The sequence below is a fragment of the Odocoileus virginianus genome, chromosome 18 (assembly GCF_023699985.2).
Source record: "Odocoileus virginianus isolate 20LAN1187 ecotype Illinois chromosome 18, Ovbor_1.2, whole genome shotgun sequence".
Taxonomy (NCBI): domain Eukaryota; kingdom Metazoa; phylum Chordata; class Mammalia; order Artiodactyla; family Cervidae; genus Odocoileus; species Odocoileus virginianus.
In genome coordinates this window covers 20,107,040-20,121,456 of record NC_069691.1, presented here as the reverse complement: position 1 = coordinate 20,121,456, position 14,417 = coordinate 20,107,040, and the positions used below count along the sequence as shown (strand labels likewise).

Here is a 14,417-nt window from a genome sequence, read left to right as displayed (position 1 = left end):
GATTTCCCAGTTTCCTTTTCAGAGTATTTTGAGTGATGATGGGCACTCATCATGCTTGACAAAGAGCAGGTAGAATGATGGCAGGGCGGCCAGTGGTGGATGGCCTGTAGTCAGTTGTTCTTTACAGAAATTGGAATCTGTGCTTGCAAAAGGACAAGGGAAGATGAATGTAAGCAGAATCCTGCCACAGACGGTGAGAGCGCTTTTCTTGCACCTCTCTACTCTGACACTACTGAATGCCTTCTTGACCATGGTGGGGCTGATATTATCTTGAAGGGAGTCTACTCCACTGAATGGACAAACTGCTCAATTCTACCATGAAGGCACTGGGTAGGTTTGTTCCTGGGCCAATCCTGCCCCCAAACTGAAGTTTCTACTAAAGGTACTTTTGGTAAAGCTAGAGTTTTAGGCCTTCTGGTCTTTCCCAAAAATATATTTGGCCCAGATAGTCATTAGTTCATAGAAGTACCATGTGGACCAAAGAAGAATATTTCAAATTACCATGAGATACAACCAGATTTTAACTGGAAGTCAAATATGTGCAGAAAGCATCACAGAGAACTTTGGCAGGAATGCCACCAGCAACATAACCGTGTTTGGACTTTCGTATACCACTATTCCTGTTTCATTTATATTGCAGTGATTCCTGGAACTATAGTCTTTCAGCTACCCAGTATTTCTTCTTGATATTTCCTCTGCTTCTCCTTTTATGTCTGCAGCTCTTGAACTCACTGACTTTTGCTCATGATATAGACCTCAGTTTCTGTATTCATCTTTTTGGTAACCTGTATCAAACCCATTGCTCTTCCATAATACTCTGCTGCTGGGCCCATACAAATCCAGATCTGTGTAGTCAGGGACACACTGTTTCAATTTCTGGATCCTCTGGATTCAGAGCTGTCCATTTCCAGACAGAGTTCAAGTTCAGCAGACATTACTTCATCATCCCTGGGTCTGGTTCTACACACTCTAAGCCAAAGCACTTTCCATACTCACAGAATTAGAACTCCCCTGAATTAGACAAACTATTCATCAGAATTATATTCATGACACATATGACAGACTCTTATTAGCTGTTTTCTTTTTAGCTAAGACTCTTGTAGTTTTAAGTGACAAAAACAAAAAAAGAAAGAATGAAACAATGACTTATAGAAAAAGAATACTTTTGGCTAATGTATCTGAAAAGCCGGAAAGCAGATTCAGCTTCTCAGGCTGAAATGAATCCCAGGGCACAGACACTTACTGGGTTCAGGTCTCTCTCTCCGCCTCAGCTCAACTCCATCCTTGGACAGGGCTCATCCCTCATGGCAGTAATGTGGTTTCCGACAAATCTGGATTCATAGACTCAGAGCTCCCTGGCCACTTCTCTCTTGCAACAGTTTGAACAAAAGGCTTTCACCTGACTGTCCTGGGGTCGCATGCTTAACCCTGGGGTCCATCATCAAGGCCAAGGAGATGAGATGCTCTGATTGGCTACAGCTCAGCTACATAGCAGACTTTATTGCTGAAGGCAAAATCAAGACCATCCAAACCCCAAGAACTGAGAGTGAGGACAAGGTGTCTTTCAGAAGATTTGGTGCTATAACCAGGAGAAGAGGGAACTATTTGCTGGGTAGAATGAACAAAAGGTGTCCCCTGTAGCTGTCTTGACTGATGCAATTTTTCTTCTGACCCATTTCTGTGGGCCCTGTTCTCATGCAAACCGGTAATGTCTAGATTCCTGTTGATACACTGAGCAATGCTCAATGGATTTCTTTACAGAATTCCCGGCTCTCTCTATCTTCTTCGGAAAGAGACAGCCTGAAGCTCGGTTTCTTTTAAAGCCTGTGCATCCATTTCCCTTTTTCCTTTATACTTAAAAAAAGAAAAACACCTATTTTTACAAATGCAAAAGCATATAAATACAACGCATGTAAAGTATAAGCCACTTTACTTTGCTGGGGTTTAAGCCAGTAGAACCAGAGACATAATGAGCTGAGCATCTTTATAGATACCACTTTACAGAATGGTATGTCTACATGCTACTGATGTAGAAAATTGTCAAAAACAACCAAGCTTCAAGTCCTGCTATATAAAAGGAATGTATAAGAAATAAAGACACAATATGTTTCTAGACATGTATCTTTCTCCTACCAGGCATTTCCAGCAGGCCATTCCAACCACACCCTCTTATGCTACATCGTCAGTGTTGTGTGTGGCTTGGGTGACCTTCTTGGATCCTTGCTTGTGTCTCCTGTTTCTTAAGGTTATATGTGTCTCTCCTCAGGTTAGCATGTTGTGCGTTCTTGCTCAGTCGTGTCTGACTCTTTGCAACCCCATGGACTGTAGCTCAGTGGGGTTAACATGTCACTGGTTGATTTTGGTAGAACATATTCTGCTAAATACCCAAAAGTTGCTTAATTGTCAAACAGCAGAAAAAGGTTATCCTTCCTCCCTTACTTTTCTCCCTTCTCTTTCTTTCTTTCTTTCTTTTTTTTTTTTTTTTTTTTGCCTTTCTAAAAGGAAGGAAGTTTTTTATGGGGATGAGTGAATTTTTTTTGGTCAGAATAGAAGGAGGAAGCAAAGATTCTTTTTTTTTGCAAAGATTCTTAATATTAGAGTATAGTTGATTTACAATGTTGTGTTAGTTTCACAGAGATTTTCTTAGGGAAACATCTCAGTTATGCTTTGAGAACATGTGTTCATATTAGCAAGACAAAGGAGTGTGTGCGTTAGAGAAACCGCCAGTGTTAACTTCGGCAAGAGAACCTGGCGGGTGGGGTGGTGGGCTGTACCACCATCCTTCAAATACAGATCCAGGACACTGTGACAGGAGGAGAGATGTGGAGGAGGTGAAAGGACAAAGGACCATGGTAAGTCAGAGGAGAGGCAAGAACCAAAGAGACTCCAGAGGAAAGATTCTCATGGTATTTCTCCAGGCTCAGCTCTGTATGGAGACCATGGAGAGGCTGATATGATGGTGAATGGCTGGCCTCTTTCTCTGTATTCTGGCTGTGTTAAGGTATAGCCAGTGTAAGATTGATTTCCTTCTGAACTGTACCTGCAGGACTTTTCAAGATGTTGCATGTATTATGGTGGAGAAGAGGAGACAGCGACACTTGAAATTTGAAGACAGGAGGAAAAAGTGCATGTAGACCCACCTTACACACTCATAAAGAGGCCTTAAGCTAACTTGGAGAATAGAACCCACATATGATAAAAACAATGGAAATTATCTCCAGCTTCCAAGTCAAAAGATTGGTTTCCTGATCCATCCCCGACAATGTATCTTAGGAGATCCAGAACGATGCCAGCTCCCATCTGCTTTAATTATCTTTGATGCATTTCAGGAGGCTGGGGATTTCTAAGAATTGGAAATATGGTCCAGCCAGAAAAATTTTAAAAACCGAGGCAGTGGGCTCTCTGCCCACCGCTCTCCGTCTGCCCCAGGAACAGTGCCCGTTTGCACCACACTGGTCGTGGCTGCTGGGTTTTAATTGGCATATAGTGAGTGGCACAGCTGAGGTTGAATGCAGAGACTAGTACACAGAGAACTGCGAGCAGTTCCCAGCCTCAGCCACTGCCAGGCGGAGGGCGGTCTTTGCCTTCGGGGTTTTCCCTTCCACCTACTTGGCCAGGATTCTAGAACCGCTGACTCAGTAGTCTTCAACCCTGGTCGTGCATTAGAATCATTTGTTGAGCTTCAGAAACAGATCAGTGTTAGGGCTACACCCCCAGATCCAGTAAATCACAACTGGGGGTTCAGTCCAGGCTGTAGATGTTGTGAAAGCTTCCCAGGGGCTTCTCAAGGACAGACAAGGTTGAGTGCTTCCAGGCTTTCTGGGAACTTCTGACTCTCTGACCCTCGCCTCCTCTCTCTTCCCTCTCTCCACCTCTTCCTCCCTACCACCCTCCTCGCTTCCCCTCCCTCCCTCTCCCCATTTCCCTCCAATAAAAACTTTTGTGACAATGGCTTATTTCCACAAGAACACTTTCACTCTCTTTCTGAATACTGAGAAAGATTGCTTAAATTTAGTGTTCTATTTCCAAACATTTTCCAGGATAACAGGAGTCTTGTTTCCGCTATGTATATTTATGAAGTGACATACAGCAGTTTGGCTGTACCTGTGGACAGCCTGTCTCTGGCCCATGATGGAAGAGAGTGTTGGGAACGAGATGAAGCGAGAGAGACTTTGGCAAATGATTTTCCATTTCCCCATTGTCCTTATTGGGCTTCCCAGGTGGTTGATGGTGAAGAATTTGCCTGCCAATGCAGGAGAAGCAAGTTTGATTCCTGTGTGGGGAAGATCCCCTGGAGTAGGAAATGCAGCCCACTCCAGTGTTCTTGCCTGGGAAATTTCATGGAAGGAGGAGCCTGGCGGGCTATCGTCTGTAGGGTTGCAGAGAGTCAGACATGACTGAGCACAGCATTGTCCTCATTGTCACTGGCCCACACACAGGGCCGTTTAGGTGCCCAGTTCTCCATTCACTCATTAAATGCAAAGATAGGTACGTAGATGTTTTTATGTACTAACAGTGTTCGATGCCCCATGCTAAGTGTTAAATATACACAGAAAGAAAAAGAATAACTTCTGTTTTTAAGTGGGTAAAACTTGAATATTTAATTGTAATACCAGGTTTTACATTTTCAAGTGGAAATATTTGAGCTGACTCTTAAAGATTGAGTAGGAATTAATGGGGCAAAGGAGGGGAAGGAATATTCTGGGGAGAAGGAAAAGCAAGCAACGGCTCAGAGGTGAAAAATAGTACAAGCCTTTCATGGTCTGAAAGGCTTGGAGGCCTGGTGCTTCGCCTGCAGGTTGGGGACTGGCTGTTGACTTAACTGTGTTAAGCCTCCCTGCCTCCCACAGGGCATCTGAGGCATTGTCTCCTGATTCTGAGCCTTCCTTTGGCTAAAATCTAACTGTAATCCACATTTTATGTTTATTCTCTGTTTTTGTTTTTGTTTTCTTTTTTCTTCCCTGCAGGTCGGCAGGCAGTGGGTTGGGGAGGAATAGAAACTAATAAACTGAATTCCCGTCTGATTCATGGGCTGTCCAGCACACGCACACACAGCCTTAGTAGGGAAAACTTTTTCTCATCTCAAAGGCCTTCTGTCTCCAGTGATAAGGTCCCCCAGCCTTATCACTGCAGTTGTGCCTGGGAATTTGAATTTTTAATTAACTTTCCAAGTCATCCCATGGTACAGTCCTACTGGGAACCACTGCCTTAGTCCCCTGTGTGATTTTGGAAGGTGAAGTTCAGAGAATAATAGCCAGCACTTATATAGTAGGAACAAAATGATAAGCACTGCTTAAAGTGCTTTACTTGTATTAACTCATTTAACCCTTACCATAACCCTACAAAATGAGTTTATAATTATCCCCATTTTAGAAATAAGGAAACTGAAGCCCAGAGTTCAGATAACTCACCCAAGGCACATAGCCAGGCAGTTGAAGAATTTGAGTAAAGCCACACTTAATCCACACCCCTAGTAGCCCAGACGCTAAAGACAGCTTCCCTGGTAGCTCAGATGGTAAAGCATCCGCCTCCAGTGCAGGAGACCCGGGTTTGTTCCCTGGGTCAGGAAGATCCCCTGGAGAAGGAAATTGCAACCCCCCCCAGTATTCTTGCCTGGGGAATTCCATGAAACAGAGTAGCCTGGTGGGCTACAGTCCATGGGGTTGCAAAGAGTCAGACACGACTTAGCAACTAATGCTAATGCTAATCTTCACCCCAGATCTCTTCGCTAAAAGCCAAGACCTTTAGCCAAGCCAGCAGGGAGTTGTTGCTGTGTTCCCGCCCCAGGCGTGCGCTGGGGCATTTGCCCCACATCTGGCTCACTGAGAGGAGTGAGTGAGAGGCAGCATTCGTAGAACGTGCCCACTGCTGAGGTCCAGACGGCCCTGAGCCCGGAATTGAGAAGAAATGTGCCCAATGGACAGTGGGGAGTGGGCTCCAGTTCCCCACTAGACTGGGTGTCGGCCACCACGACAAATGCCATCAAGGTGCATGAGTGGCCATGGAAGAACAGGAAAAGGAAATCTATTTCTGTAAACGTTGGAAGGTCTCTGTTGTGCTTTGGGTTGAGATAATGAGAGGGCCAAGGAATTGTCTTTCAGGACATGAAGGCTGTGTCCACAAGGCATGAGGTCAAGGGAGGGGACTCAAAGGCCTTTCAGCCGCTAAATACCCTTGTCAGTATTCTCCCCACAAGTAATTTCCTCCGCCTCCATTACCTCCTTGCTTTTCTCGCCACCTGAACCGCAGAGACTTTAGAGAGAGTTTCTTCCTCTGCCCTCGTCAACCTCTTGCCCTTCACACATCTTCATACTTGCCCCGGGGCTGAGGACCCACGAGGTGGCCATGCAGTGCATTACGGTTCTTTGGGGCTTGGGGAAACACGACAAGATGCATGGTGTTGCTTTCTGCCATCTATTTCAGGTACCAGCGGTGCTGCTTCGGGGTCGGCCTGTCCAGTCTCCAGGGTGCCACGGTGGAGGACTACTTCAGCCAGCCAGTAGTGATAAGTGGGCTCTTCTTCCCGGGTGTTTATCTGCTGACTCATCCACTTGCTCACTCAGGCGCCTGGGACGAGCTGTGCTGAGCCAACACAGAAGGAAAGAAAAAGCTCCTGGGAACGCTGTTTCAGGTTTTCCACCTCTGATCTCCTGATCAGTTAGGAAAATTCTCAGAGAATGATACTATTGAAAGCAAGGAGATTTTCTGACTGCATGTTGATAAGTAACTTTTAATTCTCCAAGTGTCCTGACTCACCGCATGCACACACTCAGCCCTCATACTTGTTCAATAATTCATATCCTCTCATTGATTCTAGTGACCAAATGCATAATAGAAGGGGAAGCTTTGGATAATAAATAGCTGGGAGCTGGAGTTTTGTTGTCAGACAGATGTGGGTTTCAGTTGTGATCCCATCTAGCTGTGTAACCTTAGACAACTCAAGTTTGCATTATCTGAAACTCACACTGGCTTAAACTAGAATGAAACTATTGGTTCTCCAATACTGCAAAGCCTGGAGACAGAGCTTGCTTCAGGGACCTGTTGCACAAGTTCAGACATTGTCACGAGGGTCTGGTTTTTCTACTCTTACCACTTATCTCCATTTCCTGTGATTTTACTCTGTTGCCTAGCAGGGTCTTTCCTTAGGGTAAGAAGGTAGCATCAGAAGCTACAACTTCAGATCCTTGTAACTAAGTCCCACAGGAGAACCTGACTTTTCCTAATAACTTAGGCAAAAGCCCCAGAATTAGTTTAGATGGAGCCTGTTTGTCAAACTTTGGCTCATGCCTCCATCTGTGAATCAGCTCCTGTCTTCAGGGAAAAAGTAATGCTCTGATTGGCTTTTCTGAGGTCAGGTACCTGAGCGCCAGCTTCTACCTGGAGCTGAGGGTAGACTGATTTGCTGGGAAACTTCTTGGAGTGTGGAGAGGTGGTAAATTCTGGATGGTCCAAAAAACGCCAAATGCCTATTCCCGAGACATTGGTGAGGATTAAAAGATAGGACCTAGTAAAGAACTTAATAAAGTACAGAGCACTTAGTGCTTGGCGTATAGTAAGCACTAAATAAATGTGAGCTTTTGTTGTTAATACTATTCTCATTAAGCTCATGCCCTCTAAACCCTCACTCTTGCTGACTTAAAATTTCAGGAGGAAAGCTAGACAGCAATCTTGCTTGACTTCAGTTTATCCGGAAAAAAAGGTATCATCTTTATTTTTTTTCCCCAGGGACACATTTGACATTAGGAATTTGATGGCTCAGACAGTCAAGCACACAGTAAACTTTATGGATGTGCAAGAGACAGACCTCCACAGGTTGGTACAAATCGATGTTGCTCTTGATTTTTAGATTCTCCTCTACCTCTCTCATTCCCTAAGCTTCAGGGCAGAGTTTCAGAGCTCACACAGGGGACAGATTTCAGGTGTGAGTTACCCACAGGGAGGGTCTGTTAATACTAGTTTCATTTATTGAAAAATGAGGATAATGATGCTTCCTTCTTAGGATTGCTTTAGGAATTGAATGAGAAACATTGAATAGTAGCTTATGCTTATATACACTGTTCTGAGCCATATATATATATATATATATATATATATATATATATATATATTTGTATATATATATAATGACTCATTTAATCCTCACAGCAACCCTAGGCAGATGGTACTGTTTTTGTCCCCACTTAACTAATGACACATATCAAGTAGAATGAAACAGTAAGTTGCATATACAAAATTATATAAAATGCACAGAATTAATATGTGAGTTGAAGCTAGGATTGAACCTTTCAGAAGGCCAGTGTCTGGACTTTTTAACCATCCACCCAGGCAAGTACCCACACTAATGACAGGAAGAAGAGCTACAACTTTTTGAGTGCTTACTGCATACTAGGTAACATACTAAAAATTTTACAGGCTCTACCTCATTTTCCAAGAAGGCCCTCGGTAAATGTTAGTTTTTGTCCTCTTTTTTCCACTTGAAGAGACTCTGAAATGAAGACTTATTTCTCAGATGGTAATATGAATCCCCTTTGAATGACCTTTCATTAGAATTTTCCTTTTTCTGCCTGAGAAGATTGACCTTTTTTTTTTCCTTGATAATAAATTTAATTTAAAAATTAATTTGAAATTAATAAATATAAGGCCAGGTTATAATTTGCCAGGATGACTGAGGAAGCATGAATCAGACAGACTTCAGAAGGTACAGCTAGTTAACTCAGACCATCATCTGCCTCGAGATCATGATGGACAAAGGATGCTGTATCAGTAAGGATAGGCTAGAGTATGCTGCAGTAATAAAACCAATCTTCAGTGGTTTATGATAACACAGAGACCTTTCTCTCCCACACTGTTCATTCTTTGTGCATCAGCTTAGCTCCATGCAGCATCACCCACCCCAGCTATCAGGCTGGTGCCGCAGCCCCTATCTGAAACAAGGAATGATTACTGAGGAAGAAGAGCATGGCAAAGCATGTACTAGCAGTAAAGCTTCTGCTGGGACGTGACACCACTCACTTCACATTTAATTGGTCAGAGCAAATCACAAGGCAGTACCTGAGCACAGGAGGTGGATGAATGCAGTCCTACTGTGCTCAGAGCAAGAGAATAGGCATTTGGGAACAACTCTAATAGCTACCGTTTGTGTGCTCACTTGCTAAGTCATGGCCAACTCTTGCGCCCCCATAGACTGTATGCCACAAAGCGCCTCTGTCCCTGGCAAGAATACTGGAATGGGTGGCCACTTCCTTCTCCAGGGGATCTGCCAGACCCAGGGATCGAACCCATATCTCCTGCACTGCAGGTGTATTCTTTACTGCTGAGCCACCAGAGAAGTCCAGTAACTATCAAGATCCAGGCAAAATTGACTTCCATGGCTTTATTTGCCACTCTTGTCTGCCTCCTGAGGGTATTTTTTGAAAAGTGTATCTTTGTTGACTTTTCTGCAATGTCATTTGTGCATTGATTCAGCGAATGTTGATTGCAGTTCTCCTTTATGCCTGGTACTGTACTGGTGCCTGCAAAGGTACATTAAGTCACTTAAGTTTCTCCTTGAGAAGCTCATGGTCCCTTTAGGGGATGAAATAATTGTAATGCAATACCAACAAATTCAGTGTGACAAATACGGAAAACTCGAGAAATGTTCTGACTACTGCAGAATGGAAGAAGTTAGGCCTTTGGTGGTACCATAAATACAAGTAATCTTAAAAATAAGATTTTTCTTTGTCAGTCTCTAGAGCATTCACTAAAATGTATCTCCTTGGAGCAGTATAGCTCCATCAGTGGACCAATAATATCATCTTTTAATTGTGAAATACTTTCAACTTTACAAAGCACTTTCATATACATTTTTTCCCACTTGACCTACACAAGAACCTTGAGAGGGAAGAGAGATTTCGCTGCTTGGAAGGGGCTTTCCAGGTAGGTTAAAAGTAAAAGAATATGCCTGCCAATGCAGGAGATGTGGGTTGGATCCTTGGGCTGGGAAGATCCCCTGGGGTAGGAAATAGTAACCCAATCCAATATTCTTGCCAGGATATTCCCACAGACAGAGGAGCCCGTGCTATAGTCCATGGTGTCACAAAGAGTCAGACATGACTGAGCACAAGCACTCAACAAAGGAGGAAACTGAGGCTCGGAGAATTTAAATGACTTTCCAAAGATCCATGGCTAAAACAGGTCCAGCTTCTATATTTTGTTATGTCTTTTCCAACTTTCTTTCTATTCCTACTTACTCTGCATTTGACATCAGCCATGGCCCCTTCTGCCAGAGTTTTGCAGCAGCGTGGTGGGAAGTTATATTGCCTCCCTGAAAAAGAAATGAACTGTGACAGTGACCTTCTGAGCTCCATCTTCACCCTCGTGGTCCATTTCATCGCGTAAGGGTCTGAATAGCCTTTCCCTTCTGAAGAGCTACCTAGGGGAGCTGCCAGAGCCCACGTTTTGGCTTCTGGAAGGACAGTTGTCATCCGTGTCCTGAGTCATCCTCCTGTTCAGTAGTCAAACCCCATTCTGAATGCTGTACCCTCCCTGTGGAGTTCTGGATCACTGCAGCACAGTGGGCTGGTCCTTGCAGGGTTTCATCAAGAAGCAACATTCTTAAATGTGCAGCCTCACCCAAGCGTTAGTCACCCACCGAGAGTCTTGCTGCCAAAGCAAGAGTGCTTCAGAGAGAAAGAAAATGTTCTGTGAATGTTCCCACCGATCTCACAAATGTATCCAGTATGTCTGTCAACAGAAAAATAATTTCAAGTGTTTCTTTGTTCTTTCTCTTTTTTATTTCCTTGCAGAATAGAAATTCCCTTTGTGTTTCAGATGGCGCAGTCTGGCCTCATCCACGGCCTGGCCTTCTGGTTTGACGTGGCCTTTGCTGGGTCTCAGTCGGTATCATTCCCCTTCCTCATCTGTGCTGTTCCACATCATCCTCTACTATTTGTCATCATAACTTTAAAGTTTTAAAAAACTAGGTTCAAACAGTAGTATTCATTTCTCTGGGTTTCCAGAAAATAAGCACTGATGTTAATGTTACTTTTAGTTTTTAGACTGAAATAAAGATAAGACAGTTTTCTGTGGTAGCCATATCAACTCTGGCTAAAATAAAATCTGTAATGAAATCTCTTAAGCCAGTTGGGTTGGGATTTGGAGGAGTGAGATAGGGTCTGTGCTTTGTCAGCCAACTTGTTCTTTCCCAGAATAGATGGGTGGTGGTGGGGAAGGTGGGGGGCGGTGATGAATAAGCCCCTGTCTTCGTTTCCATCATCCCTGGTTGTAGAACCTCTTGTGTCTGAGTAATGCCTCAATGGATTTTCCCCATGTAGGTTACAGCTTTCGGTTTCACAATCTAGAATCCTTTTTTTAATGATCAGGCAAGCAGGTGCTAACAATGCTAATTGCAGCATTGGTAACTTCCCACTCTGTGCACCCCTTTCTCTCCTACTGGAAAGGCTTGAAAGTTGTGGGGGGAAGAGGGGAAGGACCACCTACAAGGTGACTGTCAGTGTTTGGTGTTCTCTTAAGGGCTGTGCCACTCCATGACCCCCGAGTCTCTGCTCTCTTTCTGACACTCCTGCTCTCTCCCCACGCTTCTCCATGTGTCCCACCAGCAGTGAGGGTTGATCTGAGTCATGTGACCTGGCCCTCCTCCACTTCTTATGAAAACATCCAGGCTCCTCATGGCCACCTACTGAGAAAGAAGTGCCCATGGGCATGTGATACAGCTCAGGGGGCTTGTGGGGCTCAGGAGGAGGGGATCCCCAGAAGCCTTGTCTGGACTGACAACCAGAAGGCACATGATCTGTGAGTCACTCCTATTCCACACAGCATTCGTGTTCAAGGAATCTGTGCATCTATTTCTCAAACTTCCCCCTACTCACATCCCAAGTAAATGAATTTGTTCCTGCAAGGGTGAGGGAGATAAGCTTGAAGCGGCCTGCTTCACAGAGGAAATTTCTTTGAAGTTAAATGCTTTATTTTAAAAAGCTTCTACATTTGCATTCTACCTCATAATATAGCTGAGTATGTATTTTAATATAAAAGTGGTTCATTTTACTTAGCAGTTAGACTATATAAAGTTTCTCCCCAAAATCTTCAGTTCAGAATGTCCCCTCTAGGGATGTACTCCACGCTCAGTGCACACCTGATTCCCTGCCCGCCCACGAGCCCTGCCGAATCCCAGGACAGGTGACCTTGCGTTCAGAGCATCAGCAGGATGTCCTCCTTCATGTGAAATGAAGCAACTCAACTTACACAGACACACACACATACAGATATATACACACATATAGGCACACAAACAGACACACGCACACACACACAGACACATACAGACACACACATTGGGGCTGGAAAGATGGTAGAGGCCATCTGCCCCAATAGGTTTTCTTGCTTCCAGAAGCCCATCGGGACCCCTGAACAGGTTGGCATCAGACAGTAAAAGGCCACACTCCAGACTTTCCGCCCTGCCAGGCTTTGCCAAGAAATCAATTCCCCAAACTTTGTTATTATTGGGCTTCTAATGAACTTTGATACAGCCATATAGATTTATAGAGTGACCAAGTCCCTGGATTTGAAGCCTGGCCTAACTCCATAAGGTTGCTGTATAGATTTAATGGGCTAATATACCTAATGGTCCTGGGACAATACTCAGCACATAGTAACTGCTCAATAAATTGAGCTATCCTTATTTTAAAAGTGTTCCATGAGTCAATAAACCGTGAACTACTAGTCCCCAGTTCTGGACCTGGAGCCTAATTGGCTTTTAACTCTTTCCTTGCCCCATAGGGTAAGGGTCTGGCTGTCAACAGCCCCCACTGAGCCTTGGACTCACTGGTATCAGGCGCGGTGTCTTCTTCAGACTCCTCTTTTGGACAGGGAAGGAGAGACCCTCTCAGGGAAAGTGCTGTTTGTCGACAATAAGCAGTAAGCACGAGAGTGTGGACTTGATCCTGCCTCTGGTTACTGGGCCTGTGGGAAGCTGGTGGGCCCCTGAGACCCCAGGACTGGAAGTGGCCAACAGGCTTTACCAAGGCCTGGCTGAGCTTGCAAAGGTGCCCCCGGTGTCAAAGCCTACAGGGCACACATCAGCTTGCCCTGAGCACAGCCAGGAAAGGGAGTTTAGGGTAAGTCAAAGGCAGTGGTCCCCTCCTTACCGCGCGCGCAGCCAGGAAGGAAATCCATCAGCTTGTGGGGACACTGGCCAAAGCTTGAGCTCTCAAGTGCTCTAAAGCCCGTGGCAGCTTCCTAGCTTTACTTGCATCTGTCTGGCCAAACATCCCCGGATTTAGTGCCGGGAAGTCCATCTGTACTGCAGGGGGGAGAGTACTGCAGGGGCATATGCGGTGTGACCGGCAGGATACTGCTCTCCTCTGGTGATGGACGCACGAGGTCTCAGCAGCGATTACTTTGACTTGGCTCATTTTTAGAATGCTCTGTTTTCTTTCATCTTGTGGGAGCTTCTCCTGTGTGAGTTAGCAGAGAAGGGCCCAGAGGAGTGTGGTTCAAGGACACTTGAATATTATATCTCAGGATATTAAGGGTATTCAGAGGTCATTTCACCCAACTTTCATCCCTCCCTACCTCCCCCTGTATCCCGCTTCCTTGGGCCTGTGCTTAAACATTCCAGTGACAGAGAGCTCACCACCTCAGCAGTCAGCTTTTCCATATTTAAAGTCTTGATTTCATTACAAAACCTAAACATGCTCACATATAAATTAAAAACTTCAAAAGTGTCTAGGGTCAATCCACACACCCACCCCTCACCCCATTCCTCAGATATGCTTGCTTGGTCCATATCCTTTCAAGTGATTTTCTGTGCCTGGACCAACAAATAACATCACTGTGGAGTTGCTGTTGTTTTATACAAAGGTTATACTAACAGTCTACAACTAACGTTTTTGCTTAGTAGTAAGTCCTGAATCTGTACAGATAGATAAGCTTTGTTCTTTTCATGGGTGAATGACAGTCAAGGACATGGATATACCATCATGTCTTTTAAAAAATCCCTGATCCACTGACGTTTAGATTGCTTCCAATTATTTTTTTTTGTTTTGCCATTGCAAAAAAAAAATTTGCACTAAGTGCACTTGAACATAGAGCTTGCACAGTAATGTAAATATTTCTAAGTGAGATGCCTAAAAATAGAAATGCTGGATCAGAGGGTACATACATGTTACAGTCTGCTAGATCCTAACTTTCTCAGTGGCAGCACCAATTTCCACTCATAATAGCCATTGATAAGCAGGCTCTTTTTGTCCGTATTTTTCCTAAGACTGGATATTACCAGTCTCTATGCTTTTTCAAATCTAATAGACTCTAAAATAAGTGTTTAAAGTTGCATCTGGTTATAGTTGATTTATAGTTATTTAGTCACTAATAGTATTAGTAGCTCAGTCGTGTCCAACTCTTTGAGATTCCATAGACTGTGG

The 14,417-nt window shown here is 44.3% G+C and overlaps 1 long non-coding RNA gene across 5 annotated transcripts in view; it reads left to right on the top strand.

The window, feature by feature from the left end:
* Positions 1-14,417, top strand: part of LOC139039421 (uncharacterized) — a 244,864-nt gene that overhangs the window by 215,627 nt on the left and 14,820 nt on the right. For all 5 annotated transcript variants that reach the window (XR_011492685.1, XR_011492686.1, XR_011492682.1 and 2 more), the window contains 2 exons: positions 6,424-6,631; positions 7,726-7,812. This is a non-coding gene — a long non-coding RNA (uncharacterized lncRNA). The remainder of the gene's footprint in view (positions 1-6,423; positions 6,632-7,725; positions 7,813-14,417) is intronic.